We start from the raw sequence: 27,673 nt of genomic DNA on the forward strand, positions 1-27,673 counted from the left end.
CCTCACTGCCCCTGGCTCTGCTCTGGGATGCCAACCATTTAATTGGGACTATAACTTAGCATGTTCTAGAGCTGTTTTCTATTACAAATGTGTATACATGACTTAAACATCAAGCTTTAATTTTTACCAAGATGGTTTCCCAGTTCTATTTTCATTGTACTATAAAATCACACACATGTGCATTCATGCATACACAGTCATACACAAACATGCATAAACACAAAAAACACATCTGTTGACAAAACATTTGTGCACTTACATGCAGGCAAGTATATGTGTGTGTGAACATGCAGCACACATCAACACACACACGGGCAAAGACATTTTCATACACAAGCAAAGCACATATACACATACACACATACATGAACACAAAGATATATACATGCACTTGTACACACACACAGTAAATACATGTCTGTACTCACATCCCTCAGCACTTGGACATGAGAGTTTTTTGGTTTAACTTCATATAGCAGAGTTATTAAGAAAGGCTCAAAACTCAGATCAAACTAATTTGAAACCTGGCCCCAACTCTTTCTAGCTGTATAACTTTGGACAAGTTATTTAACTTCTCTGAACCAACCCTAATTCTGTAACACAAAATACACAAACATACAAAACCAGAATATTTATTTTACAAAAACAAAGTTAAAATACACAAGATGCATCATTCGCACACAGCTAGAACAGTTGGCATCCTGGAGAAAATGGGGCCCATGGTGCAGTTGTCCAAGGGAGCAAATACAGAAAATTCTATTAGCCCAGAGTGGGGTGGGAGTAAGCTTAGGGGCAGCAGGTCTGCAGCTGTTCCCCCAACAACCTCTGTGCCTACTGTCATAACCCACTTCTTGGGATGGTCCTCAGCACCCTATCCCAAGAGCGGGTTATGAGACAAGATGTGGAAAAACCCTGCCTTACCCCCTGAGAGAGTCCCTCCCCATAGAGTGCAGTGGTTCATGCTGTCCGGCCCAGTAACTTGGATAGAGCATGGCCAGAGTTCACTTGCCTCACCTCTCCCCTCTCCCCTGCCAAGAGGGAAGATGGGGTCATGCGGGGGGCCACCGCCTGAGATGCGGCAGAGCCAGTTGCCCCCTACCCATCCTGTCTCCACTGCCTCCACTCTGTCCACTGATGCCTGCTCTTCAAAACTTCCTGATCACAAAAGGATAGCCCCCTCCCACTATAGGTCAATTCTGGGCCCGCGAGAGCAGGACTCCTCTTCTTCCTCCTTTTGGAAGCAGGCTGGTTTTCCCTGTGAGCCGGTCCCCCACTGGGCCTTCAGTGGACATGAGGTCACCATAGGGCTGCTACTCTGGCATAAGTGGCCCTTCTTGGGCTGGGGTGGCAGCTGGAACTCCTTGACACGGTAGTCTAGGCCTCCACGGTTGCAGCATCTGTCACCCTCTGCTCGGTGCTTCTGCCTGTTGTTCCCTTTGGGCGCCTCTGGACCCTGGCACAGAGCACCCCTCCACAGCCGGCTACTTGGAAGGTTCCATGTCCTCAACCAACTTCTTAAAGGTGGACTCCACTGCCTCATCCTCCTTGAGGCTCCGGAAGCCCACTATGTGCCACCTGCTCTGATGCACACAGACATCCACGGGGTAGGGGTGGCATTCCCCACCCCCCGGCATGGGCGCTCATGGACATGCACACGCGAAACCCCTTCCAGATGCGAGCTCCAGGCCGCTGCAGCTCCTCTATCCTCTGCTGCCAGAACTGCCTCTTCTCGCGCCTTGGCACTACCACCTGCACGTGCAAACTGCTAGTTTGACACAGAGACTCGAAACAGTGCCTGTTGTTACCTGGTTCATAAGATTTAAAGAACCCAAGGGTTTTGTGTGGCCCCATCCTTCAGAAATAGATGAGCCCATTGGCAGAAACCTGCCACTACCCCTAACCCCCCGGCTGTTCCAGGCACAGGCAGCTGCAGAGGCCCTGCTTGGCTGGGGTCAGGTGTCTGGAGGGATTGGCTTCCTTCCACAGGCCCATCTCCCTGCACGCAGTCTGTTCATCAGCATTTCCAGGAATCAGAGCAAACAGTTCTTACTTTGGAAGGAGGTTGGGTTAATGCTAAAGCTCGAAATCTCTAAAGCTCCATCAGGGATAGCCAGGCAGGAGGAGTTGGGGGATCCGTCACCCTAAGGCCTGACATTCAAGAGGAAGACGTAGATGTCAGCCAAAAAAGCATGTCCCTGAATCAAGTGGGATCTACACCAAGGAAAGGGATCGAGAAGACGAGGGAGTAAATGGTGAAAGTCAAGGCAGGGTTTATGAGGGGAAAGGGAACAGGACATTTTCATGGCAGTATCTTAAACCTGGCCTAGGACTTACCTAGAAACATCTACCTCAAATTAGCTCTCTCTCTTCCTCTCTCTCTAAAAGCATATTCAAAAAGTTGTTATATTTTCCTATTACTTCTGGACTAAAATTAAAAATAGGTTAAAGAATGGTTTATTATTAACTGAGCCAAAACATCTCCACCTTCAGCCAAGATTGACAATAAACAGTCTGATGCTATCTTGCCCGGCAGGAGTGCTGTTCTGCCTAAGAGTGCAGAGAGACGTACACCAAAAATAATAAACAAAATAAACAAAATAAAATTCAGCAAGACAAACTCCAGGACAAATCTGTTCCCTTTGGCCTCCTGAAGGGCAATGAGGATTGTTGCCATTCTGAAATTGCTTTCATGCTTTCTCTGTGTCCAAGCCTTGCTGGCTTTCCTGAAATGTATAATCCTTTTATGTTTAACAAGTATGGATAAAACATGGTAGAAACCCAACAGCAAAGTAGTTTTCAATGGAGATAATGGATGTAGGTTCCTCATAAATGGCTGTAGCTTTGCTGGATGCTCCCAGGAAAAGAGATGGAGAAGTTTGAGTGAGGACAAGCCAGTGAGAGAGGCCGATTTTTGCACTCAGGGGACAGTGGATGCCTCCAAACAAAGACAATTTGGAGATCATCTTCATCAATAGTTTTATATTCTAAAAAACAAAACAACAAAACAAACAAAAAACAAGAAAACATGGAATTGGTCATCCACCTATGAAAAACATGGTTGTAGACACACATTTATATTTTTTCCTATGGCTTTCCTTTGTAAGCCCGTTTCATCTACCCTATCAAGATGCTTAGTGTTTTTTGTGGGTGACAGCTACATCATTAAGAACTAAAAATGCCTCCATTTTTCCAACAGCAGTCTTGAAAAAAGTGCTCTACATCCCAACCAGGAGAAACTTACCTGACTAGTAAGCTGAGATTATCTTATCCAAACTAGGTAAAACGGGACCAGCAGAACCCCTTGCAAAATGCTTTGCTATTAAGACATAGCTAGGACCCAGTGAGCCAGCAGGAAAGCTTGTTCTCTGCAAGGGAATCAGCAAGGCTGTCAGGAAAACCATAAAGGAAAGAACGTGGAACTACAGACATCAAAAGTAGAACTAAAAATTTAGCTTTAAAATATTTAGTGGTAGTCTTGGGGCATCTGAGTGGCTCAGTCCATTAAGCATCCAATTCTTTGTTTTGGCTCAGGACATGATCTCAGGATCCTGGGGCTGGGCCCCGTGTCAGGCTCCACACTCCGCTTAGATCCTCTCCCTCTCCCTCTCCTTCCCACCACCTGCCTCCTTGCTCCCTCTCAAATAAATAAATAAATAAATAAAATCTTTTAAAAATTTAGTGATAGTCTTCATATGATGTAACAAGAATGGTACTTCATCTCTGTTGTATTCCTCCCAAAACTTGTAACCCCAGGCTGACTATAAGAACATCAGACAAATCCAAATTCAGGAGCATTCTAGGAGGCACTTGACCAGTAGTCCTCAATGTTGTCAAGGTCATGAATAACTGAGAAAGTCCAAGAAACCAACACAGGCCAGAGGAGCCTAAGGAGACATGACAGCTAAATATAGTATGGTATCCTGAATGGGATCTTGGATTTGAAAAAAGACATTGGGGGAAAACTAGTGAAATCTGAGTAAAGTGTGGAGTCTAGTTATCAAAGTCTTGACCCACGTTGTTTCCTTAGTTATGCTGATGTACTACAGAGATGTAAGCTGTTGACAGTAGGGGGATCTGGCCGAGGGCTATGTAGAAAGTCTCTGTACTGTCTTTGCAGATTTTCTATAAATTGAAAACTTTTCTAAAAAATAAGTCATTTTTTACAAATTTCCATGATCATAACAAAGAAGTAAGTTTAGTTAAAAATGAAACCACCAAAATGTTCCAACAGATTCATGATTTTTACATATTAATCTTAACTGAATTATTACTATTAGACTACATACCTAGTTCAGCACTAGGACATGGTAAAGAATGTTCAATTCTTCAGACAATGCCCAGTTGACTGAGAAGTATGGTGTTCAGCAGTTGACCCCAATTCCACATCTGTGGGGTGCCCCGCTTGTCTGGACCACACAGTCATGACCAGGTCATACCATCCATTCTCTTGGGAGAGGCACACCAAAGTTCTAGCATGATGTACGTGAGAAAATCGAGAACTAAAGGCTTGGTGTCATACACATGATTAATTCATTCTTTATACCATCCACTCATTTGTTTGCTTAATTTCATTAAAACATTCAAAAGTATATTCAAAAACGTTTACATAAGGGGCTCCTATCTACCTGGCACCGTGCTAGATCCTAGTCCCTACACTAATAGGCCCAATAATTGACAATAACAAAGTTGTTAAAACCACATGCTGGTATCCTGAGTTTGTGACTGTGGGCAAATTGAATGGATCTTAAAGACGGTTTCTTCCCTTATGTCATTTCTATGGTGTGGGGGGGCAGGTTCGTGAGTGTGATGTGTTGAGCACACCCACTGTCAGCTGGCATTGTTTGTCAACACTACAGACACCAGGCACTTGGGTAGGAAAATGAATAAAGAGGAGGAGAAGCAGATCATTCTTCTGCTGCTTCAAAGGTAGGTGGTCTTAGTACTTATGGAACCACACTGGGACTCAGTTTCTTTGTCTGAAAAGTAGGGGAAATATTTCCCGTCTTAGGTTTTCAAGAGAATTAAAAGAAACAAGACATGTAACAGACTCACCAAGGTACCTGGCAGGTGACAGACTCTCAGCCACTGAGAGCTGTTATTCCTTAAATACGATGGCAAACATGACAGTCACAGAACTAGAGGGGAAGCGTTTGTCTGCGCCCAGAGAGGAGTTTGGCCCAATATAATAAGAAGACAGTTACAACAAAACAGTACCTAAGGGGGCATCTTTGGATGCTCACAAGATGAAGATGACATATTTTGCTGAGGAACACAAACCCACACAACTCAGCGTGAATCCTCTTTCCCAGGCTGCCTGAAGTTACCCAAATTATTTTCCTGGTGTTCACTTGGTTGCAATTCCTTCACCTGACAGCTGAGGCCCAGCCCCATCTGCCCCCAAATCCCTCCCCAACCCATTGTTTCTCTCTGCACCAGTCCAACCAGATAGTCCGCTCTCATTTCTCCTGTGTCTCCAAGCCTGGCACTTCCCGCCTGACTCATCGTCCCAAGTCCAGCCCACATCCTACCTGGTGCACGAGGCTGGCTTTAACTACCATCTTTTAATTTTAAAGGACTTTTTTCCTGACTCTTCCAACTAAAATTAATTTTTCCTTGCTCTCCATTCACATGCTGCAATCTTTTCTCCGTTCTTCTCTTACAGCTCCTGCCACCCATCCCTCACCTTGGAGCAATGGTTCACCCTATACAAGCTTAGAAGCTGTTTTTGGGCATGCTTCATTTCCTACTTCATCTCTTTGCCATCCAAAGCTCCAGGGAAGCCTTCCCACACATGTAGTCTGTAAGGATTTGTTGAATATTCCGGACTAAAAGATCACTCAGGACAGCTGGCACACAGGCAAACTGTAAAATCTGATGTGATCACTCAGTAAATTCTAAATAGTTATCCTATAAGGAAAGCAGTAAGAAAGATGAATTAAAAAAAAAAAAAAAGAAAGATGAATTTTGTGGCAATTGTTTGGTTCAGCTGCCCAGCCTGCCCGGCCTTCCTAAATGAAGCAAGGCTGATCCATGAAAAGCAGGGGGGCTTTACCCAGTTCTGAACCTAGAACTCATGGGCCTGGCTTAAGCCACCTGCTCAGGTAGCTACTGCAGGACCTTAATAAATCAAGCCTCGATTTGACCCAAACTTTGAGGACAACTGTGACACATTTCTATTGACCTGCTTGGGACAAAGAGAATTGAATAGATTCTCTTATTGAATAGAATAAAATAAGATTTTATTTATTTATTTATTTAAGAATGAGAGTGTGAAAGGGAGTATACGTACAAGCAAGCGAAGGAGCAGAGAAGGAGGGAGAAGCAGACTCCTCACTGATCAGGGAACCTGACTTGGGCCTCGATCTCAAGACCTTGGGATCATGACCTGAGCCAAAGGCAGACACTTAACTGACTAAGCCATCCAGGTGCACTGGGACAAAGAGAATTGTAAGATAAAGTTTAGCTTTTTGGTGTTACTGTGACACCTTTGTAATTTCCTGAGAGATAGGAGTGTCTCTTTTTCTAATGAGGTGACTCTGGGGGGCTCCTGGATGGGGCTGGAGGAGGACTGGTCACCAGAAACACCAAACATGATTAGAAGCTTGGAACTTCCAGCTCTACCCCATCCTCCTGGGAGCAGAATGGAACTGGAGATTGAGTTAATAATCAATCATGCCGACATCACAAAGCCTCTATTAGAAAATCCCCAAACTCTGGATTTCAGAGAGCTTAGGTTGGTGACCACATGGAATCACTGGGAGGGTGACATCTGGAGAGAGCATGAAAGCTCCTCACCCCCTCCCCATACCATGCTCCATATACTTCTTCATCCAGCTGTTCACCTGTATCCTTTGTCACATACTTTCAGATAAACATAAATAAGTGTTCCTCTGAGTTTTCTGAGAAGTCCTAACAAATTAGCAAATTCAAAGAGGGGACCCCTGATTTAGAACCAGTTGGTCAGAAGTACATGTGACAATCTAAGATTGACAGTTGACATCTGGAGTCTGGGCAGTCATGTGGAACTAAGCTTTAGCCCCTGTGGCCTGTGCTCACCCCAGGCAGTTAATGACAGCACTGAGCTAAATTACAAGACTCCCCACTGGTGTCTACCAAGAATTGGAAAATTGCTTGGTGTGACAAAACCCACACATTTGGTGTCAGAAGTATTCTGAGAGTAAAAGAAAGTGTTTCTTCTTTGCTTTTTGTTTTATTGAGGTAGAACTGACATGTAAGTTGCTTTTTCTTCTACTTCCCAGATCTACTAGCCAGTCTGCCAACCCCTCCCATTCTGAGAAAGACTTCTAACTTGCCAAGGAAAGAAGGAGAGAAGGAGGGGAAGGGGGGCGAAAAGGAAGGGGAGAGGGAGGGAAGCAGAAAGGACAGAATCTAGCTAGTCACATGTACTTATAACCACCACTTCCTGAATTCTGGTCAGTTTTGTCCATCATTTGATGGTCTACAGCTAACTACTACACATCTTCCAGACTGTGAAAATATGCTTAATACATCCATCTGAAACTGGCATCTTTAAAGAAGGAAACTGACACTGTCTGATTTTAAAGTTAAACACTCAACTCTCAAGCACCTAGAAGGCCTGCCAGAGTCCTGATTGGAGGCCTGGCTTGCCTTTATGAAAATACTTCTCTCTGAGACTTAACTCAGGTGAGGGGGCAGAGAACCAGTTTTAGTTGAAGGCTTCAGTGTGGGCAAATGGACCATGGGGAAGAGAACTCCACAAAAACTTCAGAATTTTTCTTTTTTGGAAAAACAGAGTTTCCAGTCTCTCAAAACTTAGTCTACTTTGACATAATGTTTTCCTCTTCACTTAAACCCTTACTTTTTCCAAAGGAAACTTAATTTAAACAATGTGTTATTGTAATTAAATAAAGAACTTAGTGATACAAACACCAACATTCTTGTTTGAAAGTAAAACTTTCCTAGCTTCCAGGACTGCCAGAGAATTTTTAAAAGGATAGTGGCAGCTTTTGAGCAAAGAGTTTTTGCAGAGCCAGAATGAGAAAATGAGCCGGGAATTTATTATCTGAACATGCTGTGTGGAGACTGAAGTAGATGAAACTCACCCTCCTTGTCCTCATAATTCTAACTACACGTGTGGATTAAGCAGCAACATTTCCGAGGAAACTCAGATGTCTCAGCAATCCTTCATTAACGGTGCAACCACCACACAGGGTGTCACGTTGGTAGAAGAAGAGCAGCCTGCTGTTAGATGCAGTAGATGCCATGTGAAAAATTTCCTGGGACCTTCAGCTGTGTTAGTTTATCACCAGCAATGCTTCATCCCAGCTACTGACAACCAAAATGATCAATGGAGGGTTAGTCTCCTGGGAAAATGTGAAGTTTTAAATGGAACCACAAGACAGAATGAAGATGCTTGGAAATAACTGAAAGCAATGAAGACCTGAGAGTAAGGGTTTAAGTGAAGAGGAAAACATTATGTCAAAGTAGACAATGAAGACTATTTATCCCAACAGCAAAGGACTGAATAACTGCGAAGCCCAGATAAATTATCCTCTGGTGCATCAGGAAATGCCTGCTTATTTCTAGATTCATGTAGCACTGAATGATTATGGGGTCGTTTGCTATATGTTTGACCAAAAGAAAAAAGTCTATATTCACATCTGATTCTGATTATGTAAAAGAATCCAATGGGTCTGCCCCAGACAAGGCCATTCCCCAGACACCATGAATGGTGAGGCAGGAAGAGAGAGAAGCGTGCTAAGACTATAAGGGGCTATGTTGAAAAACAAACCTAGTCCCCTTCGTTCCTCTTGATAATCACCTGGATGGCTGGGGGTCCTCTCCTAGATAAGTCCATGTCATGGCCCACCCTAACATATGGTGCTACCATCATTTTATTTATGCTCAATACTAAAGATCTAGGAATTGATGAAAGTTCATTGTAGGCAGAGGACAAGGGTCCTCCATCATCACTCCTCACTAATCAGGGTCAAGGAAGATATAGAAGTACAGTGCCTCTTACCTGTGATATAAAAAGTAACATTCCCCAAAGACCATTCAAGGTCATGGGCAAGAAAGTCAGTCAAGAAAAATTAGCAGTTAAGAGCAGGCCATGGAAGCCCATTGAAGGGAGGTTAAACAACCAGTTTGACCAACCAGACAAAAAAGAAGTGGGCAGGCCAACAGGAACTGGGTAAAATCTGAATGCTGCTAGTCAAAACATGAGTTTTTTTTTTTTTTTTTTAAGATTTTTTATTTATTTATTCATGATAGTCACACAGAGAGAGAGAGACAGAGAGGCAGAGACACAGGCAGAGGGAGAAGCAGGCTCCATGCAGGGAGCCCGACGTGGGATTCGATCCCGGGTCTCCAGGATCGTGCCCTGGGCCAAAGGCAGGCGCCAAACCGCTGCGCCACCCAGGGATCCCCAAAACATGAGTTTTAATGGTTGAAAGGCTCAGTTAAAAGGTCTGTGTAGGGACAAAGATCCCCATATACTCAGTGTACAAAATAATTGATAACATTTATTAATCATTTATTGTGTGCCAGACCCTTTAAGAAATTTTAATTACAGTATAGTTAACATACAGTGTTAAATTAGCTTCAAGCATACAATATAGTGATCTAAAGAGTATAATGCTAAAAAAAGTCAGTCAGAGAAAGACAAATATCATATGATTTCACTCATGTGGAATTTAAGAAACAAAACAAATGTATAAAGGAAAAGAAAACAGACACTTTTAAAAGGCTTTATGCATATTATTTCATTTATTTCTCACAACACAGTATACTGAAATAGGTACAATAATCAGCATCCCCCTTTCTCAGTTGAAGAAATCAAGGCACAGAGAGGTTGAGTAATTTGCTAAGTCACCCTGCTAGCAAACAGAAGAGATAAGATTGAAACCCAGGAAGTATGACTCTATAGTCCATAGGCTTTATCAATAAGCTGATGGGCTCTGTAGTATCTACTGCTCAACAAGAATTTTTATCTCTGCAGCACTCACAAGATATGTGGAGGCTCCAACTGGGGGCACCTGGGTGGCTCAGTTGGTTGGGCATCTGATTCTTGATCTTGGCTCAGGTCTTGATCTCAGGGATCCTGAGTTCAGGTCTCAAAAGATATTTGGACGTTCAAACAACCCTCAGTCGTGTGGCAGGATTACTTTCATCCAGTCTTGAAAGTAGAACTCACCCTTTCTCTTCAGAGGACCCCAGAGATGATCCATGCCCAAGAGCGGAGTAACCAGGAACCTTCCATCCTAAAACAATGGAAAGCTGCAACTATAGGTGAAAGCAGCCTGATGTTTCCTCCTGATCTTGCAGACCAGGATGTAATTTCCTCCTATTTACAGTGTTCAGTAAAATCCAATTTTAGAGTCAACTAGCAATGCTTTCGTTAGAAAGTCAAATGGAAGAGTTATTTAAGATATTAACTAAAAGATAAGTGGAAAAGTTGAACATGAAAATAAAGACATCTCACAAAATGCTTAATTAGAAAAGTATTTTAAACATTTTAAGTGTTCACACTTTGAACATCCCGAATATTTGCATAACTTGATTCCAAAAGGAGTCTCAATAAGGGGGTTTCAAACTTTCAAAGACTATAAAAAGATAGTGTGTTGTTTTCCATGTGTTTGTTTTTGAACAGAGCTCTGAAATTGTCTGGCAAACCCAAAGGGAGTCCTATTTTCCTTGAATGAATATACCAGATCTGTCTTCATTTTGAATCTACACTCTGTATTCCTGCCCACACAATACCCACTTTGCAACCAAGTCTGTACTGTGCCTCAACTGGACACCACTCTAAGGGTCAAGGATACAGAGGGGCAACACACAAAATCCTCACACGTGGAGCTTGCATCCTAGTGGACAAGGCAGATGGTAAACAAGTGGATATTGGCATATTGTGGTTAACAATGGGAGGGAAATACACAGGAGCATCTGATATATAAGAATAAAATAATAGAAGGAAAGGCTGTTTGGGGACTGATGGCCAAGGACGACTTCTCTGAGGGTGTGGCATTTCAAATAAAATTAAAAACTGTTTTTTTTTAAATAATAACATCAGAATATAATGATGTACTATATGTTGGCAAATTGAATTTAAATTAAAAAAAAAAATTTTTTAAAAAGTAAACAAAATTGACAAAACTTTAGCTGGATTAAGAAAAAAAAAGAAAGATCTAAATAAAATAAAACCAGAAATGAAAAGCAGACACTACAACTGATCCGACAGAAATACAAGGGATCATGAGACTACTATGAACAATTATACACCACCATCTTGGATATCCTAAAAGAAATGGATAAATTCCTAAAAAATATACAACCTAGCAAAACTGAATCAGAAATAATTTAAAAAAAAATCTGAATGAACCAATAGTGAGTAAAGAGATTGAATTGATAATCTAAAACTTCCCAGCAAAGAAAAGCCCAAGGCCAGATGGTTTCACTGGTGAATTCTATGAAACATTTAAGGAAGAATTTAAATGAATCTGTCTCAAAATCTTCCAAAAAAATCAAATAGGAGGGAACACTCCTAAATACATTCTGCAGGACTAGTGTTACTCTAATATCAAAGCCAGATAAGAATACAACAAGGAAAAAGGAACTTAAGGCCAATATCCTTGATGAATATAGACACAAAAATTCTCAACAAAATATAAGCAAACTGAATTCAAAAGCACAGCTACAGCAATCAAAACAGTATAATAGTGGCATAAAAATAAACAAATAGATATATGGAACAGAATCAGGATCCCAGAAATAAGATGTTGCATATATAGTCAACTAATATTTGACAAGGCAGCCAAGAATACTCAATGGGTACCATTTATTTGAAAGTTGCTAAGAGTGAATTTTTAATGTTCTCACTACAAAAAAGAAATGGTAATTCTGTGACTTGATGAGTGTGTTAGCTGATCGTTTCCTGATATATAATTTCCAGATCAACATGTTGTGCCCAGTAAACTTTTTTTTTTAATTTTTTTTTTTAATTTTTATTTGTGATAGTCACAGAGAGAGAGAGGCAGAGACATAGGCAGAGGGAGAAGCAGGCTCCATGCACTGGGAGCCCAACGTGGGATTCGATCCCGGGTCTCCAGGATCGCGCCCTGGGCCAAAGGCAGGTGCCAAACCGCTGCGCCACCCAGGGATCCCTGTGCCCAGTAAACTTACTCGTGATGCTGTATGTCAATTACATCTCAATAAAGCCAGGGATGGGGGGAGGAGATTTCACTGTAGTAAAGGCCCAAGGAGACCTGGAACTTGAGTTTTTCCTAGTACGTGAAATTTTCAGCTTATTCATAATAATCCAGGTGTAAATTAACACTTAAAATTTTTTATAGAATTCTGCAACAACACTGCTGCTCCCAACCTAACTTCCAATCATATTTTCCAAACCTTTCCCTTCCAAGCCCCCATTTTAATACAACCGGTCTGCTTGGTACTCCCTAAATGTGTTATGTCTATTCTTTCTTCCTCCTCACCCTCCTCCATGTGTTCTCTCTACAGGATTGCCCTTCTTCCTTCCTTTGCCCAAGGCTCTAGCTGGTGCCATCGATTGCATGAAGCCTTCCCTGGCTAGCTTTATCCACAACTGACTGAGAATACCTACAAACCATAATGCCTCTATCACTCATGTGATGACTGGCAGTTAGTGCCCTGACTCTGAGCTAACTTTTCAGTGTTTATATCCAGTGTTTTCAAATAAACTATATATGACTTGAGTTCCTTTGTGGTTTTCTTTGCATGTACCTTTGCTGGCCAGATGCCCCTAAAATCTCTTAGATCATTTAGCACAGCATATTATAATTGCCAATTTACTTGACTTTCTCCTAAATAACTCCCACATCCAATTAAGTATCCAGTTCTCCTGCCTTGGACTCCTATATGTCTCTTGTAGCTATATACCTCTTACCATCATCCTTCCATACCTATTCTAATTCAACCTCCCAGCACTTCCCACTGGAATTAGTGGACTAACCTCCCAACTGGTGTTTCTGCCTCCTTTTCTGCCCTTGCAAGCCATCCAACATTCAAGGCCAGCATGACCTTTCTAAAGGTCATATCTGATTACATCTCTCTCCTGAGGAAACCTGCTCTGTGCCTTCCCATTGCGCTTAGTACGAACACCAAAATTCTCCCATGGTTTCCAAGGCCCTGCCCAGTCAGGACACCCTTCCTCTGTGACCAGCAAAAGGCTCTTCTGCTCCAAAACTCTTATTTCTTCTCTCCTCCCCTTTCCATGTCTCCATCACATTTATTCCTGTCCATCCTCTAGAGCACAGCTCACAGGCCACTTCCTGACAGGACATGCTCTACCACATCCTCACAGCATTCTGGTCTAATCCCTTGTGGCTCCGATCGCAAGCATGATTAAATAAATAATTATGTGCTATGTGATTTAATGTCAGTGTCCCCCACTACATCTATGTTCCAAAGAATAGAAACCTTTATTTTCTTGTTCACTGCTTTACCTGAGCTGTCACCACAATGCCTGGATTATAGTTGGCCTGAAAAGTCTTTTAAATAAGCAAATTCACAATTTAAGCATAAGCTATTAAAGGCATGAAAAAGGTCTTATTCACGAGTTTACCCCCTCCATCTAGCACAGGCCTTCCACATAATAGGATCCAAAAAGATATTTTTATTTTGATTTTTTTTGAAGATTTTATTTATTTATTAGAAGGAGAAAGAGAGAGAAAGAGAGAGAGAGAATGAACAGGCAGAGGGGAGAAGGAGAGGGATAGGAAGAGGTACAAGCTGATTCTCACTAAGCATGGAACCAGTGTGGGCTCGATCCTAGGATCCTGAGATCATGACCTGAGCTGAAACCCAGAGTCCAAAGCTTAATAGACTGAGCCACACTTGGGCCCTCAAAAAGATATTTTTTTAATGAGTGGCTCTACCTCATAATGCTAGCTTTTTATTTTGTAAAAGTTGAAGGATAATAAGAAAGCCCTAAGTGTGAAAGTTCGAAAAAAGAAATATTAAATAATGCCATTTTTAAAAAGCCCAACTTCAGGACTGATTTAGGTCAATCATATTATTTATATTTACCTTCGCTGCCTAGAGAGCTAAGGCTGAGATTTGCATGGGAAGATAGGGTCTTCAGCTTACCAATCTTCAAATAAAATATGACTCTGACCTAAAGTTTAGACATCATCGGTGAATACAGATAGGAGCAATTTCCTATGCTGACTATGGATGAAAGGTCATTCCCTGTTTGGTTGTTGCATTACGTGCTCTTACATTGTTGCACCATAAAAATAAGCAGGACATTTGTTTTGAGTTATCAGAGAATTTTAATCTTGGCAGCTTCTCCGTCTGTGTAGAGCCAGGGTCTCTCAGACATAAGCTACTCTCTTAGACAGTTTCTAAAGCTACATTAACTGCTTCGAGCAAGTTGGACAATGTGCCAAGAACAAATGGAGATGCTGCAGTAAGGAAAAGTGCACAGCCGTAATATGGCTAGAGGATCAAACCAAGCATGCATACCCGAGAAGGGAAAGCCCTGGTGGGTGCTGCTAACATAGAATAGTAATCTTACCTTCATCACGAAAACTAACCCAACCGTGAGGTAGCAGTACAGCCTGAAAATTTTCAAAACTGCAGCTCGAATTTGCATGCCTAGGAACATAGGCATGTGTCAGTGAAGAGACTGGTTTGCTGAGGTTAAGTGTGAGAAAAAATAGTGTTGCTAGTTGCTTTAAAGTAGTGCTTCATGCAATGTTTTCTGTGGAGCACTCGAGTAGGATGATAAAGAGGGAGGGGGTCCTGTAATCCCTCCTGGAGATTCACCATGCATGCAATCATATGAAAACCCCTATAGTAAAGAAATCTGTTAAACCTGGCATTTTCCAAAATTAATTGACTGTGGAACCTTTTCCTATGTAGCATCCTGTTGTCATTTATCATTTTTTGGCTGGCAGACATCTCAAGTAGCTTCTTCTGTTTAGGGAATCCCCAACTGTGTGAGAATCTTGCAGAGAGGCAAAGCCTACCTCTTTCCACAGGAGGTAAAAGGCAAAGAATCCCCCTGCCTCACTTTGTGGGAACCAGGGCATCACATGCCCTTAGGGCCAATGGGCTGCTGCCTCCTGGGACTTGGACTCTGTAGTAAATGGAGGAAAAGCAGAAGCAGTGCAAACTCCTGGGAGCTATGATGGGCACAAGATTCAGAGCTCAGAGCCATTGGGGGTGCAAGGAAAGTGATAAGTATCTACAGGTGGTGGCAGTGGTGTCCTACCAGGCGGTCCCCAGGGCATGGTTTTAGCTGTGATTCTAGTCACCTACCTCACCCTGGGCTCCTGACCATTGTCTCAAGGTGTTCTCCAGTCTTCCATCAGGAAACATGAATTCAAGTACCTTTCTCTTCCTATTAAGTCATCCAGAGGCAGCCTCTGTTGCCTGCAGATGAGAATTTCACTCTGACTTGTCCTTTAACATCTGTCAGAATGAAGGCTTCAGTGGAATGACCCTGGAACGTGCTACCTTCTCATGCAACATGACCAACCTAGTAAGTTGGATTCTAAGATGACAGTATAGTAAATTGGTGTGCTTTTATGTCCTTGACCGGACATATTAATGCAACTTCCAACAAGCGATTTACTATTTCGTATGAAGTTTATGGAAAAAAAAAAAGTCTCAGAAAAAAAAATTCATCTCTGATTTCACCTCCAGATCATGTAATAGGTCTCTTGTAGGCACCACCTCACTTCCTCTGACTTGGCCATGACTTTTCCTCCCTGACCCTCCCCATACCACAGTCGACTATTTCTTTTATCCTTAAACAGGATCCACTCCATCTTAGTGCTAAGCAGTGTGAGTTTTGTGCAGATTATGCAGGCTGCAAATCTAAGAAGAAATAATAACTGTGCAACACAAACATGTTTCCCCCGACAGGAGATTTTACCTGCTAATTTTTTAAAAATACTGTAGTTCAAAATAAAATATGTCACATTAAGTTTTCCAGGAGGAAGAACCAAGTTGAAATGAACCACCTGAGTAGCAACTGGAGTCAAAATCCTCTAGTGTCACTGACGAGGAAACAAGAGGTGAAAGCACACAGGCAAATATAAATGTTAGAGCTACTACACATGTATTTTTTTTTCTCCTTTTCTAGGTGGTGAAAACAATCTCATATATTTCCATCTAAAAATGTCATATGTTGAGAGTAAATTTGACATATTTCTTCCTGGTATGGGTGACCTCTGGACCTCTGTTTCAAATACACCATTCCCAAATCTGTTAAGTTTCCATATTGTTAATTGTGCTATCTTGGTCTTGCATCTCACTTGTGATAATGGACTGATAATGGATGAAATGGGATTTCCTGCTTGTAACTAAAAACAATAACAACAAACCCTTGATTTCTGAGCTATACCATCAATACACATGAGTAATTTCAGCTTATTTACACTGTCCCCCACCCATATTTCCTGCTGGTCCTTGTGAGAAAATGGGAGTATAGAAATACTGTGCCTTGTTAAAAGCTTTGACTAAAACAAAAAATTCTGGAGATTTTAGTTTTTTGCTTTGCATTCAAATACAAATATATCTACGTAATGGAAGAATTGACTTATTTGAAAAAATAACACTTTGAGTTACTAACTAAAATCTTCCTAGGGGTGCCTGGGTGGCTCAGTGGTTGAGCATCTGCCTTTGGCTCAGGTCGTGATCCTGGGGTCCTGGGATCGAGTCCCACAATGGGCTCTTTGCAGGGAGCCTGCATCTCCCTCTGCCTATGTCTCTGCCTCTCTCAGGAATAAATAAATAAAATCTTTTATAAATAAATAAATAAATAAATAAATAAATAAATAAATAAATATTCTTTCCATTTCCTCTTGATCGCTCTTCCCTTGGGCTGCAAACATACACCTGTCATTTTTCCAGGGGTGGTGGAAAGAGGACTTAGAAGGTCAGAAAGAAAATAGAACAAAAACATCCAATTCTTCAGTGTAAATCTCAAAAGCTAGGGGTTCAGGTACAAAAAGAGAGAATCAAAATGTAGATGTGTGAGTCAGGACCGGACTCTTCTCCCTTTCAATGACCCACCAACAACCTGAGAAGCATGAGGCTACAGCTCAGCAGGCCAACCTAAGGACAAGGTGACACAAGGCACATCTCAGAGACTGGCAGCAGAAAACATTGCCAGATAGACACCAAGAAACAGCCGAGGGACGTTTGAGTAAACAGCCCCCTACCTAAAGCTTAACATCCACCTGAGGGGCAATGTAGTTTATAAAAGAGGATAAAAATCCCCAAATGTAGTAAAATGTTTAACCTAAAGTGACTGAGAAATTTTGAAAATTCACTGACTTTACCTGAAAGTATTGAGATCCCATTTTCTGTATTAGGAAAAGTGGAAGCTCAAGGACAGAGATAAAAATTTTGTTCCTGAAAAAAATACTCCATTTTATGGGTAGTTTGTATCCCTTTGAGTCAGATCTACATAAAGAACCTAGGTCTGAGGGCAATCCACTCAGTACTGGCCTTTCTGATCAACCTGAACTGCTCGGGTCTTCAGGGCTGGTTGAAGTAGGGGAAGCAGAGATGGTAAAAGACATGGAACCAGGTGGCACCTGGAGAAGTTTTGAGAAGTCCACATCAGAAATGAGGCAAGGAGGGGAATGGGAAGGAGGAAGAGGACTGCATCATTATCTGTCTTTCTCTAAAGTCCCAAGGGGGCAAATCCCTTTGTTCATCACTTATGCAGGCTCCGGGTGGCTTAAGAGGGAAATGTCAGGAGTTACAGGCAAATGGAAGGATGTCTGCTGATTATGTAGGACAGATGGATGGGATGCAGTCTTTGCAGGAAGTATCTAGCCTGGAAACAATATTTTGAGAAATTCAAAATCAGAAGTTTTCATGCATAGCAGAATGAGAAATGTATATGGTGATAAGGAATGAAACTAAACCTTGGTACTCAGGATTCCCTTGTATTTGAGCTGCCAGTGTGGTATTATCACCTTGGATCAAAATCTGAGAGCTCGTTCATTACTGGTGATTATGTCCCACTTCCAGTACTGATAATTACATTCTACTTCCCTGACTCCCCCTGGACCATCTATTAAGCATGTTTCCTTTCCCTTCTGGTCTCGTGTTATTTCCTGTTCTGCATTTCTGGTTCCCAAGGGGCTGGTGAGCCATGGTGAGCTCGTATTCATCATATACCTTGAGATCTTTGAATGAGAAGTGCTATGAAAGTGCCAGTTGATCTTAGCAAGAGCTAAGCATCCCTTATGTGTTAGGCCGTCCTAACCATGTCCCCTTCCATGTCCTTCCCCTCCTGTTTCTCCCCTCCTTATTTGCAAGCGGTTCACATTTAACTCAAGCCTTTCCTGCCTCCATTGTCAGCATCTCAAAAACAAGGAACATGTCTTCTCTTCTCTTCTCTTGGTAGCTTCCAGTGAATAATAAATATGCCATGGTGGTTGGTAATAGATTGTTTAACTACGTGTTCATAAAGCCACAATGGACTCCTACCTCTTAAGACCCCTCATAAACTCCCACCCAGAACCCTCTTCACGAGTCCTTCTATCCCAACTATCTAAACTAACATACCTCTTAAAAATAATCTTTTCAGCATTTATCTGATTGGATAATGCAAGCAAGATAAGGAGTGAAAGCCATAAAAGGTACCACTTAGTGGGTACTTACAACATTTCTGAATGCACACGTACAGTCATGCATGAATGAAGTGATCAATCAGTCAATAGAGATAGAAGAGTAAGGCCCTTTGTGGTGGCAGTGACAGAGACCCAGTTAGATCTAGAGCACCAAAGGAAATGTACTGGTTTTGATTCAGAATCCAGGGAACACCACATCTCCACACTGCATGCATGGCAGGTGTTCACAGGGCCTGGGGGGCAAAGAGAATTAAGTGTATTTGGACTATCTCTCAGCTCTGTTTATTTGCATGTATCAGCTTCACACTTCTTTCATTCTGTTGACTTTCTAGACAAGATCTCCAACAGCTTACAAATGTTACGTCTATGGTTCATTCACCACCTGGAGGAAGATGAATCCTAAAATGAGCCCCAAGTCCAAATGACCTAAAAAGGTCCTTCTTGGTCCAGGTAGGGTCAGGTGTCCTACCCGGGATCTGTAGGGCCTTGTAACCAGGAGAGTGTGCAGGAAGGAGACAGGGTGGGAAGCTTCTGGGAGCACAACCCTGAAGGTCAAGGATTTCCTGGAGGAGTCAGGAAAGAGCTAAGAGAGGACTACACAAAAGCTACAAGATTATGTAAGACTGGGTGCATTCCAGCCTAACAGTCCAGTCCTGTCAGGTGGAGTAAAGAAACAGCAAAAGCTTGAACTTGTCTCTGTCACCTCTCTCAAGCCACTCCTAATGCTGGATGGTGAATACTGAGACTCTAGCCTGCTCCCGGGCCAAGATAACCAACAACTTCAGTGGGATGCTGGAGAACCTCCCAGTGCTCGCCTAAGGGGCCTTCCCAGATGCCAGGATTTTGCACCCATGCCCATAACAGCCCACTTGCCAGGCCTCATTTCCTCACTTTTCAATGTGAGGAAATATTGGCAGAAGAGACAATGAGTGAAGGAGAAAGGAAAAAGAAGGAGGCAAAGACATGGACAGAAGAACAATAAAGGCAGTGGTTGTTGGCACAGAAGACAGAGAATGTGGACTCATTGCTGACACAGGTACAAGTGAGGCTGAGGAGCAGGGGAGACCCAGGAGGAGATCACCTCTTTAAGCATATGACTCCCAACCCTTTTCAGAACTTCTAAGCCCAGGCCCCAAGGCACACCATGCTGCTAAGAGATGGGTAATGAGGTAACCAGGAAGGATCTGGGTTTTCATCCTGCTCTTAGCAGGTCACTTAAATCCTTAGTTTCAACTTCCTCCTTTGTAAACTTGGGGACAGGTCTATGTGTTTTCCATGGTTCCTTTCTCTTCGTTAGAGCTTTCATCCCCATGAATGGGGATCTGGGCAGGTGGAGAGATCAATAAATTAACAGGTAACATGGCAGCAAAGGACAAGCAAGATGGGAGGCAATCTTTTAAACATCTTTTGAGGTCCCATTAAAATCTGTTGATCATGCCTCTGCTGGCAAACTCTGGCCAAATTTTGTTGTCACCCCATAACTTTGACTTTCCTACCTTGGTGAGAATCAAGAATTCTGAGACCTTTACACAAGGACTGAAATGCTTTCAGATTCATGAGCTGAAGTATAAAAGGCCCTGGTCCCACGGTGATTAACTGGGATTTTATAGGCAGTGTTTCAAACCAGTGCCATACTACATGTCTTCACTTACTGTAGTTATGATTTCATTAGCCTCTCTGATAAATAATGCAGCGACTTTAATGATGCATTTCCTCTTAAAAAAAAAAAAAACCCCACAATCGAAATGCCATTTCATAAAGCAGGGAAGAACAATGACTTCTGTTTAATTTTTATTACTTTTAAATTAATCTGTAAGGTTTTAAGAAGTGAAAACCACCTTCTTGCAAGAACAAACAAACAAAAAACCAAAAACGAAAGAAAAAGGTTAACTGGCTTTAAAAGGTACAGTCATTTCTGGGGGACTGCAGAATGGATATAGGTCAAGAATCAGCATGGAAGCTCCACCTTCGTCAACTGAGCCCTTTCTAGATCACAAAAGGAAAGTGGTCCTGCCAAATTAAAACCCTCCATAACAATAAAACCTGATTTAATGCAGTCATTATTTTTCCATTAAATCTGAATATCATCTAATGCATGGATGTTATTTTAAACCTACCACACTAATGCAAATGCAGCATTGCCTGTAAATCAGACCTAAACGTTCCATCAGTTGTCATTACTGCTATTGACAATCACAATACTTCATCCCCAAGGACACCATCCCCTCAGCCCCTGACTCCAGAGATGTAGGGGGAAAAAAAGGAGATGTATTTTAATTTCGAACAGAGAGCTGCTTACTGAAGTGTAGAGGTTGGGTCAGTCACACCCTGGAGGTCTCAGCTTAATTTAGTTCAACATATAACCCTTGCTTCTCCAGGCCACACTAGGCTAGAAAAAACCAAGGCTTAGGTTTGGAACAACTGGGAAAAGAAAAAACTCTCTAAATGTTTAAACCAGAGGAAACTTAGCTCTAGGAACTGGTGACACAAGGCATGAATTTGACTGGAAGAATTGAGAAGCCAAACGGGAGAGGATGATGATGCAACCCAGAGATTGGTCACATGTTGGCTGGATGGAAAGAGGGAATATGAAGTGGATCCAGGATCCTTGGGCCAGAGATGCTGGGGGGATTCTGGAACCACACCATCCTCGTCCCATGGGATTTGGAGACATGGACTCAGAGGCAACATTACTACTGCTGGATGCTGCCAGGGGCACAGGGTGGGTGAAATACCCTGACTTCTGTCTTTTCCTTACCCACCTACATCTGCCAGTGCCTCCCATTGGCAAAACCCTGGTAGAAGCCAACTTACCTCAGGGCATGGGGAAGGCAGATGGATGTCTGTTCCCTTGCAATGAAGAGCAGGAGAAGAATGAGGAAAAGGTCAAAGAGCAAACAGGCCCAGAGCAGCAGAAGTTACAACCATGTTAATATGTGGCTTCTGCCTCCCTGAGCGGGGCTACTCCAACCCCTGCCTCCAGCCCCACCACAGACACTCTGTTGAGAGCTGCGGAAGTCCATGGAGGTTCTGCTCCACAGTGCGACACCTCTGTTAATCAAGTTTCTTCAACCTCAGAGTCTGTGGGGTGATGGATATCATAGTTGGCTCCCCAGTACCTTACACCCCTCACCCCTGTGGAGAAGCCCTGCTGTCTAGGAGGGGATGCAGTGTCTCCACCCTGGCTCTAAGTTCAGGTCTCAGTTGGCTCTGACTACACCCCCCCTTCACCACAGTGACTGGGTTGGGGTTGAGGGGTGGGCGGCCCACAACACTGGCCTAGGTGGTCAGAGCACATTGTCACCCTCAGAGTGATTGGTTCAGAGCAAAGGTATTTGTGCAACAAATGAAGAAAAGAGAAGTTACAGATAAGGAAGCATGTGGCCCCAGGAACCTACAGCAGAGATTTGGCTGCCTCCCTGAGGATGAGGCAGCCATCCAGAGGAAGGCAGGACCCAGAGAACCACAGAGACCAAGCCCCAGCCCGGATGACCACATGAGCCTAGAGAACAACCCCTCCTCCTGCACACACACACCCCTCAAGACTTCACAATTGTGTGACATGACAAATTCCTTTATGGTTTAAACCACTTGAGCTTTCTGTTGCTTGCAAATGAAGTCCTAACTGATTAAGGAACCATTGCTTCTTCAAAGATTTGGCACATGGTAGACAATAATAAGCAATTTTTTGCTCTTATTTTCTTATACAGCTATTGAAAAATTTATGCCAAGCTACCCAGGAACTGAAATGGGGGTAGTCTGGATTTCTAGTGTGATATGGTCTTACATTGGATTCTTAATATTTGTAACCCATGCTAAACCTGCCTCCAATACAGGACACATACCCTAACCATTTCTCTCTAACTCACGGAGAGTTTCCTAACTTGCAAAGGCTCTATCCTGCCACACCACACCTTTCCCTCAGCCCCTAACTCCGGAGGATTGAAGCCTCCATTTCTCCTTTGTTCAAACAGGTTCTGAGGGTCTAATTGTTAACTATCTCTCCTGGAGACAAGAGAGAACTCATAAAAGCACAGCCTCCTTGGGTGATAAAGACTAGGCTCTCCTCTTGTGGAGTCCTTTCTACGAGCCAGATGCACTGAAGGGTGTGAAGAATAAAGTAGCTGCAACAGGAGGTTGTGGGTAAAAACTTTCCCATGTGTCTAGCCTTCACAATGGCAACTGGAAGACAAAAAGCCAGGAATGCTTCTAAGCATCCTACAAAGTACAAGATAGCCCACATGGCAAAGAATTAACCAATTTAAAATGTCCATAGTGTCAAGGCTGAGAAACTATGCTCTAGAGGTAAAGTCTTAAGAAAACAAGGAAAAAAAAAAAAAAGAAAACAATCGGAGGAACATTGTTCAAATAGGCTGAGTACATTTATTTTTTTATTTATCTTTGATTGTATGCTGCAGACAATTCTGCAATTTTGTCCTTGTTTTCTATTCATTGTATAGTTCTTTATATTGCCTTCCTACTCTGCCTTGGCGGTCTAGCACCATAGAGAAAAAAGTATAATTGCATGCACCCTTATCCTGCTCCACCATTAAGTACAATATTTGCTGAAAGCATTTTTATAGTAACTACTATCAAGTATAGAAAGTTTCAGTCTATTGCTAGTTTGCTAAAGGTTTCTGTCATCAATGTTAAATTTTATCAAGTGCTTTTTTTCTGTATCTATGGAGGTGATCAAATAGTTTTGCCCTTTCTATTAATGCAGTGAATTACATTAATTAATTTTTCTTATGCTAAACCAAACTTTCATGCCCATAACACCAAGCTTGGAGATGAGATGCTGTGTTTCTATCTATATTGAATCAATTTGATAGTAGTTTGCAAAGAATTTCAGTACTGATATTCAGGAATGAAATTGGCCTGTGATTATCCTTTTTTAAAATTTCCTTTACTGATGTGGCATCAAAATTATGCTAGCCTCTTTCAATGAACTGAGAAGTGATCCCATTTCTATATTCTTCAGAAAAATTAATCTAAGACTGAAATTTTCTGTTTGTCAAATGTTAAGGAGAACTTGACCTGTAAATTCATCCAGGCATGCTCCTTTCTGTAAGGGAAGATTTAAAAACGATTGATTAATAGTTCTAGGACTACTCTGATTTTCCATTTCTTCTTGAATCACTTGCAATAATTTTTTCTTAGATACCATTGCAATAATATATATATTTCAGAAATCTCTCCACTTTAGCTTTTTAACTTCTTTTGTCATAAAGAATTTATAATATTTCCTCATTATCATTTGAGTATCTGACATATCTGTGGCTCTTTTGTATATTTTATTTGGCTTATTATTTTTATTTTTTTCCTCTTGCCCAGAGTTTAGTCAATCATATTAGTGTTTACAAAGACCTCTCCTATGACCTTATTCATTTTCCCTATCTGACAGTGCTTTTAACTTCTATTTCTACTGTCTGTAGGTTTAGCCTATTGTTCTTTTCTTAATTTCTTAAATTGGATGCTTATTTCATTAACTTTTAGCCTTCTTTTTCCTTGGTATGGCTTCAAATTTCCCTCCAAATCCTAAGTTAGCTGCACCTCACAAGTTTCAGTGCCATTCGTATTGATATGATTTTTTACTCACTGATTAATTAGTAAATATATTTTTTACAATCCCACACTTGTGAATTTTTCTACTCATCTTTTTTGAGTATAAACAGATAACAAAAGCAGTTATGTTTTGGCCACATGGCATGCTTCTTACATTGTCAGTCCTTTGAAATTTTTGAAGATGTGCTTTGTAGCCTAATAGGTGATTGTTTTTCATAAATTATTCACATGTACATTAGAAGAATATGTTTTTTTGAAATTAATTATAAACGTGCCCATTTGATCAAGTTTAATTGTACCATTCAAATATTCCATATATTTATTGGCCCTGCCATGATGGACTTATCTTTTATCCCAGGTACTTTTATTAACTTTTGCTTTGGATATGTTGTGGCATTTTAAGGGAACCTAGGTGGCAGTCAGTTAAGCAGCCACCTCTTGGTTTTGGGTGGGATCATGATCTTAGGATCATGATCTCAGGGTAGTAAGATTAAGCCCCTCACTGGGCTCTGCACTCAGTGGAGAGTACTTTGGGAACTCTCTCTTCTTCTCCCTCCCCCCTCCCCCACTCAAATAAATAAGTAAAACTCTTTTAAAACAAGAAAATTATTTAGATATGTTGTGACTATCTGTTGTGACTAATAACATTTATTTTATTAAATGTATACATATGTAGAATTTTCAATCTTCCAGAGAACTGAATCTTTTATATCTATCTAGTGATTCATTTCTTCTCTGCTAAATATTATTGCATGTCTATTTCATGAATATAATATATCAACTCTGGTGCTACTTACCTGGTACATGTTTTTTCAACCTTTATTTTCAACTTTTCTTTGTCCTTAATGTCGTTATTAATAGACAGCATAAAGGGCAGCCCCGGTAGTCCAGTGGTTTGGTGCCGCCTTGGGCCCGGGCTGTAATCCTGGAGACCAGGGATCAAGTCCCATGTCGGGCTCCCTGCATGGAGCCTGCTTCTCCCTCTCTCTCTGCCTCTATCTCTCTCTCTGTGTCTGTCATGAATAAATAAATAAAATATTTTTTAAAAATAGCGTAAAGAGTTTTAATCCAATCTGATAATCTTTGTTTTTTATCAGGATTAATTTTTCATTGACCTTGACTGAGAGTGTTGATGTTTGGATTTATTTCTATCATTTGGTTTTGTGCTGCCTATTTTTTTATTTCTTTTCTCCTTCTTTCTCTCTGTTTCCTTTCTTTCCTGAACTATTTTTTTTATTAAACTATAGTTGACATGCAATTTTCTTGACCTTTTTTATATTGACTCCATTCTTTTCTTATTCTAATAATTTGAAAAGTATACATAATATTCCTTCCTTCCTTCCTTCCTTCCTTCCTTCCTTCCTTCCTTCCTTCCTTCTTTCCTTCCTTCTTTCCTTCCTTCTTTCTTTCCTTCCTTCCTTCCTTCCTTCCTTCCTTCCTTCCTTCCTTCCTTCCTTCCTTCCTTAGTGGTATTTTCACCAAATACTTTAATATGAAACTTTAACCTAAGAAATCCAAAATTGATCACTATCTTTATCTTTGTCACAAAGAATTCAAGAGCTCCAGAACACTAACTATAATTACCTCTATAACAGTTTATATGCCACTCTTAATCAGTGTTTATGTTCTATTGTTTTAATCCACAAATCAGACATCATTATCAGTGTTTTTGCCCAATCAATATATGTTTCTACAGACTTTTATATTTACCAATTAATACATTTTCCCTTTCTTCCTACTTCTCAGATCTTTTATCTAAGATAATTTCTATTTTCCCTGAAATGGACATTTCCAAATTTCCTCTACAGACATCTTTGGGTGGATACATAATTTTTTTTATCTGAAAATAACTTCTTTTTCTAACTGAAAGCCATTTCCATCAGATGTAGAATATAGTGAATGTATATGAACTAGATATAGATTCAGCACTTATAAAAATATTATTTTACGGCTTTTTGGCTTTCTTGTGCTGTTACAAAATCAGCTACAAATCAAATTGTCATTCCTTTGTAGCTGATTTGTCTTTTCTGTCTAGCTTCTTTTGATTTTTCCCCCGTGTCAGTGATATCCTGTAATTTTTCTCTGTTGCTTCTAACTATGGATTTTTCTTTATTTAACCCTCTTAGAATTTCTTGGACTTCATTAAACTGAGAATTAGTGTCTTTCAATTTTCTAAATACAAAATACCAATTTTGTCTTTGTTGCTTTTCCTTCATTCCCTCTCTCCTATCCTTGAATCTTCCTCAACATCTTAAACCTGCTCCACATTTTCTGCCCTTTTATTATGTTTATTTATTATATTGTTTATTTATTTATCCCTTATTATGTATTCAGTTTAATGAAGTCCAAGAAATTCTAAAAATAAGTGAGGATATAGAGTACATATTAGTACATATATAAGAACTGATGTCCTGAATGGAAAACTATGCTTATTTGTTATGGCCAAAATAAATAAAATACTTGGCCACAAAGAAAACTCATAAATTGTATAAGAGTTGTAAAGGTCATGTGCTCAATTTAAGCTTAATAGTAATAATAATAATAATGATTACTTTAGCTACTTGTAAATTGAGAAACAGTCCTATCGCTCCTTATATCAAAGATGAAGTGAAACTGAAATTTTAAACGATCTAGAAAGTCTTTAGAATGTGGCCACTTTATAATAAAATCTGCAGGACATAGCATTAGCTGTATTTAGAAATTATAGCCTTAAATGGCTTCAAAGCCTAAAATTAAAGACATTTAGAGTTCATCATAATAAATCAGAAAAAGAGTAATAGAATTAATTTCAGCTAGAAAGAGAATAGGAAACATAAAAGAAAGAAATAAAATCAAAATCTCATTCTTCAAAAACACCAACAAAAAGATAAACTTTTGTGAGCTTGATTAAGAAAAGAGAGAAAAAATATTTAAGACTGATCAAAATCATCAAAAGAGAGTATCTTGTATCATTTGATGGCAATGAGTTTTACAACTTAAAATGGGTAACTTCCTAGCAAAATTTCGATAGAAAACTTGACTAGAGCAGTCACAGTGTAAGCACTGAGAATGTCATTCAAAGTCCTTTATCAGAATACAACTTTTTTTTTAAGATTTTATTTATTTATTCATGAGAGACAGAGAGTGAGAGAGAGAGAGAGAGAGAGAGAGGCAGAGACACACAGGCAGAGGGAGAAGCAGGATCCATGCAGGGAGCCTGATGTGGGACTCGATTCCAGGACCCCAGGATCACGCCCTGAGCTGAAGGCAGTGCTAAACCGCTGAGCCACCCGGGCTGCCCCAGAATACAACTTTTAACACAAGAAAGAACAGCACCTTCTAGAGCCGTAGAATATACAGAGGCTTCAGGGAAATTCCAAAGTAAACAGCTCCAAAAGAGTAGTGACCCCAACACTCTTAAACACTGTGTAATGTGTAATTGTAAATCCAATATTGAGATAATTGGGGCCAAGGTTAGAACATCACATTGAATCTTACTGAGGATCTCTGAT

The 27,673-nt window shown here is 41.0% G+C and overlaps 2 long non-coding RNA genes and 1 pseudogene across 5 annotated transcripts in view; 1 reads left to right on the forward strand and 2 right to left on the reverse strand.

Moving 5' to 3' along the window:
* Positions 1 to 630: 630 nt before the first annotated feature.
* Positions 631 to 5,502, reverse strand: LOC112643501 (protein lin-28 homolog A-like; annotated as a pseudogene).
* A 1,238-nt stretch (positions 5,503 to 6,740) lies between these two features.
* On the forward strand, positions 6,741 to 12,703 carry LOC118351094 (uncharacterized). Its single transcript, XR_004805907.2, has 3 exons — positions 6,741 to 6,844; positions 10,695 to 10,866; positions 12,499 to 12,703. It is a non-coding gene; the product is annotated as an uncharacterized LOC118351094 (long non-coding RNA).
* Positions 9,732 to 27,673, reverse strand: part of LOC112644638 (uncharacterized) — a 49,104-nt gene continuing 31,162 nt past the window's right edge. For 3 of the 4 annotated variants that reach the window (XR_007414076.1, XR_007414074.1, XR_007414075.1), the window contains 2 exons: positions 24,980 to 25,195; positions 9,732 to 10,244 (listed from right to left, as the gene is read on the reverse strand). This is a non-coding gene — a long non-coding RNA (uncharacterized LOC112644638). The remainder of the gene's footprint in view (positions 10,245 to 24,979; positions 25,196 to 27,673) is intronic. The other variant, XR_003126603.2, reaches the window with a different exon arrangement.

The sequence above is a fragment of the Canis lupus genome, chromosome 1, assembly GCF_003254725.2.
Source record: "Canis lupus dingo isolate Sandy chromosome 1, ASM325472v2, whole genome shotgun sequence".
Lineage (NCBI taxonomy): Eukaryota > Metazoa > Chordata > Mammalia > Carnivora > Canidae > Canis > Canis lupus.